The 5,000-nt window shown below is 35.1% G+C and overlaps 1 protein-coding gene and 1 long non-coding RNA gene across 3 annotated transcripts in view; one reads left to right on the top strand and one right to left on the bottom strand.

The window, feature by feature from the left end:
• LOC136850774 (calcium-activated chloride channel regulator 1-like) overlaps positions 1 to 5,000 on the top strand; it is a 181,823-nt gene that overhangs the window by 456 nt on the left and 176,367 nt on the right. For both annotated transcript variants that reach the window (XM_067124723.1, XM_067124724.1), the window contains exon 1: positions 1 to 142. This exon is cut by the window's left edge. The gene's annotated coding sequence lies outside the window, so the exon portion shown is untranslated. The remainder of the gene's footprint in view (positions 143 to 5,000) is intronic.
• LOC136850775 (uncharacterized) overlaps positions 1 to 5,000 on the bottom strand; it is a 304,908-nt gene that overhangs the window by 191,180 nt on the left and 108,728 nt on the right. The gene's annotated exons all lie outside the window — the stretch shown is intronic.

Here is a 5,000-nt window from a genome sequence, read left to right as displayed (position 1 = left end):
GATGGAGAGCAAAGGAAAGAAATAGGAAGAATAATGGAAATAAGATACGAAATGATGATGAAAATATTAAAACGTTCGGCTGTTACACGAAAGGAACCCGGTCAGAGTTAATCCCCATGGAGCAGGTACTGGCTTAATTCAGGTGAGTTCGATTGGCCCTTTCTCTCTCCTTCTCTTTCTCTCTCACTCTTTTTCCCTTTCTCTCTTTCTCTCACTCTCTCTGCACCTGCCGACTTGGTCAGGCCTCTGCTAAGGACAAGGACACTGGTCCATCTAATATATTTCTTTTTGTTTAATCCCATTTTGATAATTTACTTGAAATGAGCTGAGATTATTAATTTCTTTAAAGTCATATATATCCCTTTTTCTTACAAGGTAAATGCTCCCATTGTGTATGAAACAATATTAGTTTATTTACAGTCTTTTAAGGCAATAAGATTATGTTTATAAAATATAACTCATCATGACAAGATCATAATCTTGTAATCTCAGAAAAATCACTGCTTGAGATGAAGCAACTAATATCGGTTATTGATCAATTATTTATTCCACTTAATAATAGTGCATAGCTCTCAAAAATATACAGTATGTATTAACGCAAATAAAATCACATTCATCTCTCCCTCTCTCTCTCTCTCTCTCTCTCTCTCTCTCTCTCTCTCTCTCTCTCTCTCTCTCTCTCTCATTTTGCAAGACATCTTTTATATGAAATCAAGATCTTAAATGATAATCTCGCTCCCCTTCTCTCTCTCTCTCTCTCTCTCTCTCTCTCTCTCTCTCTCTCTCTCTCTCTCTCTCTCACTTTGCTGGATTTATGTTTTACGTCAAATAATGTTTCAAAACTTGAATTATCCTCTCTCTCTCTCTCTCTCTCTCTCCCTCTCTCTCTCTCTCAAGATAAGATTCATGAATTATTTATGATGTATCAATATGCAATCTCTCTCTCTCTCTCTCTCTCTCTCTCTCTCTCTCTCTCTCTCTCTCTCTCTCTCTCTCTCTCTCTCTCATTTATCAAGATTAAAGATTTACTTGATAGGATGCATCAAAATGCAATCTCTCTCTCTCTCTCTCTCTCTCTCTCTCTCTCTCTCTCTCTCTCTCTCTCTCCCTGGTCATTAATTTGCTCTAAACTTTACGAACATGAAAGAATCTTTGCATAAAAAAAAAACTTTCTATCACTGTCATTTCCACTGAAATGAGTTTTCCTGGAAAAAAACATAAGAGGGAGAAGATTTAGGAGGTTTTAATATCCAACTCTTGCAAATATTTCACTGCACTTTATCAAGAACGATTTTGAGCTGATTTGCTCTGTTTTTCCGTGCGTTTTTCATCCAGTCGTTGTGTATTTTTCATGCCTATTTTTTTGCCTTGCATTTTTATGTATTTCCACAGTTATCAGATATAAAAAAACAGGATCATTTAATTCATTTTTATGTTTTTTGTTTTACATTTTCATACATTTCCACAATGACATGGAAAAAAGTGGATAATTTCCTTTAGGAATTATTTATTTTCAAGTTTTATTTGTTCCTTATATTTTGGTGCATTTTCACAGTGACATGAAAATAAAAGAAAATTAATCATTTAATTCAGTATTTATTCGTTTTAATGTTTTTCTTTTTATTTTGCATTTTTATGCAATAAACAGACACAAGGAAATAGAATAAATTAATAACTTTATTCGGTATGTCTTCATTTCTACGTTTCTTTCGTTTTACATTTTCATTCATTTCCACAGTAGCATTGAAATAAAAAAAAATCGATAACTTCATTCAGTATTTATTCATTTTCATGTTTTATTTTTGCTTTACATTTTTGTGCGTTACACAGTGACATGGAAATAAAAAAAATTAATAAATACAAAATGTAAAATCCAAAAAAGAATAGATTACTCATTGCAGAAGCGAGATGAATGTGGATGACGATAACAAAAATATGCCTTTGAAGTCATATTTTACCAATTTCCTTACTTTGTGTTTAGAATGTAAATTGTATTTTGTAGATAATCTCTGAAAATTTAGAAACTTAGAGGAGATTATTGGTTGATTGGCATAGTAATTAATACAAAATGAAACAGAATCTGAGTATTAAAAACCCATCGTAAAGAACAGAAACACAATCTCACTTTCACGTGACGAAAAGACACTAAAAAAACAGCATAAAGAAAAAAACTAAGAACAAATAAAAACAACTACTTAAGAAACTGTATTGCCACTCAAACAAGAGGAAAAAAATCACTACCCATCTGAAATCAACAAAAGAAAAATAAAAACAATCTCACCTTCTCGTTCCCAAAAGAAACTTTAAAAAGAAAACAGCATAAAGGAATAAACTAGAAAAACAAACAAAACAACTGCTAAAGAAAATGCATCGCCACAAAAACATTAGAGGAAAAAATCACGACCCGTCAGAAATAAACAAAAGAAAGAAAGAAAGAAAAAGAAACTCAGCCAGAGCGAAAAGAGCTTAACAGTGACATCGTGTAACAAGACGAATAGATGCAGATAGCGGATATATCCCCCCTTCCCCCCAGCCCCCCAAGCCCCGCAATAGATATGCAGATAGCAGCAGCTTGGGGAAGAGGACCCTTCCCCAATTTGGGGCTTAGAATGGAGGAGACATGAAAAATAGGCGCCCCCCTCTCCTTTTCTCTCTCCCTCAGGCTAGCCTGGCCTGACCTGCCGAGGGGGGAGGGGGTACCGGCCCCCTCTCATTAGGGACAATTAATGAAATCTCGACATTATGGCTCCGAAGAAATTGTCCTTGTGGCGTGTTTCAGTGGCCATGATGATTGGCAGATGTGTGTGTGTGTGTGTGTGTGTGTGTGGCTCTCTCTCTCTCCTCTCTCTCTCTCTCTCTCTCTCTCTCTCTCTCTCTCTCTCTCTGAGTCTTTACATCTTATGATCATGAAATTTTAGTTTCATCTTGGGCAGTTATTATATTTAATAGATTTTCCTCTCTCTCTCTCTCTCTCTCTCTCTCTCTCTCTCTCTCTCTCTCTCTCTCTCTCTGTCTTTACATCTCATGATCATGATATTTTGATTTTCCCATGAGTAGTTAGTAAAATTAATTATATCATCTATAACAGTTTATCCTCTCTCTCTCACTCTCTCTCTCTCTCTCATTCTTTACGCCTTATGAGCATGAAATCTTAATCTTCTCATGAGCAGTTAGTTATACTAATATTGTTATCTTTGATAGATTATCCCCCCTCTCTCTCTCTCTCTCTCTCTCTCTCTCTCTCTCTCTCTCTCTCCCCTTGTCTCTCCTTCCTTGTACGTTTCACGAAAAATGGGAAGCTCGTTTTGGCTAGAACTTTGCCCCCCTTTTTTTTTTATAACTGTCCGTTAATCTGGTACCGCCTGTTGAATAGGCAATGATAAATGCATTTACCATATACCATTTTATTCCTGTTTTTTGTTACTTTGGTGTCAATGGTACATCCGCTCGTGTGTCTGTGTTTGTGCGTGTGTAAGGGCGTGTTACAGGTTTGTGTTTCTGTAAGCTTCCTGTATTTTGCGTATCTATTTGTGTTGGATATGGTCATATGTAAAATCATTTTTATTTCAAAGTTATAGAGGTTAATATAATGTAATGTGCATACTTTCAACACAAACCAATCGAAAGGAATTTCTCTATTGAAACGTGATGGATAAAGGATTATAAAACGACTTTGAATTAAAAAAAAACTTTAATTTTTAGTTTTCGGTAAAAGGGAACTATTGTGCCGGCTTTGTCTGTCCGTACGCACTTTTTCTGTCTTCCCTTAGATCTTAAAAACTACTGAGGCTAGAGGGCTGCAAATTGGTATAGTAATCATCCACCCTCAAATCATCAAACATACCAAATTGCAGACCTCTAGCCTCTGTAGTTTTAATTTTATTTAAGGTTAAGGTTAGCCATGATCATACTTCTGGCAGCGCTATAGGATAGGCCACCACCGGGCCGTGGTTAAAGTTTCATTGGCTGCGGCTCATACTGCATTATACCGAGACCACCGAAAGATAGACCTATTTTCGGTGGCCTTGATTATACGCTGTAATGGCTGTACAGAAAACTCGATTGCGCCGAAGAAACTTTGGCGCATTGTTTTTTTTTTTTTTTTGTAGAATTACTCTTCCATTGTAGACGAGTGAGTGTACTATCACCTTTAAAAATCACAGTAAATGATTAATGTAGATTACTACTATTCAAATGAATTACAGTACAGGAAGTGAAACGTACTTCTCGTAATTATCAATGAAAATAATTTCAAACGATAAAAATAGCTGTAATTAGCCCTTCTCAAAATGTTTATGACTCATTTATTGAAGAAAAAAGTAAATACAAATTCAACCTTTATTCCCTATCCTTTTCCCTATTCTGTATGTATGTATGATGTATGTATGTATGCATGTATGTATGTATTCTGCTTTCTCTGAATCTTTTCCTACTTCTATGTGGGGTCGATATTTCTGATAGCTTTCCTCCATCTCGCTCGGTCATAAACATGTGTATGTATGTATGTATGTATGATTGTATGTATGAATGTATATATGTATCTAAAAATTGTATTTTGGCATCCTTATGGAATTCATATTTGTACAAGGATTTAAGGCTTTCATTGCATAATTATAATGTGTGGTCAGCTAACTCCAATTTTTTTTTTTTTAAATAATTCTATCAATTTTTGGAACCACAAAAACCATATATTGTTTCTCGAATACGACATTGCTATGAAATGCACCGAAGTGAAATGAACCGTACATTTCATTTCCAGAGTGAATGTTCCAATGACATTCGATGAATAATCATCTCCAATCGGTGCTTCATTTCCTTTATCACGTCATATAAACTTAATGGACTTTCAAGCGTCGGAATTTTACACGTATTTATTTTTTCTCGTTTGTTCGTTAAGTTTATATTGTACCTGGTAACGAAGAAAATAACTTTCGTTATTTTTGTTGGCAACTGTAGATTACATAGGCAGATAGACAGACATACACACACACACATACATA

The sequence above is a fragment of the Macrobrachium rosenbergii genome, chromosome 22 (assembly GCF_040412425.1).
Source record: "Macrobrachium rosenbergii isolate ZJJX-2024 chromosome 22, ASM4041242v1, whole genome shotgun sequence".
Classification (NCBI taxonomy): Eukaryota; Metazoa; Arthropoda; class Malacostraca; order Decapoda; family Palaemonidae; genus Macrobrachium; species Macrobrachium rosenbergii.
Note: the sequence above shows the minus strand (reverse complement) of the source record. Positions and strands in the feature narration are given on the sequence as shown.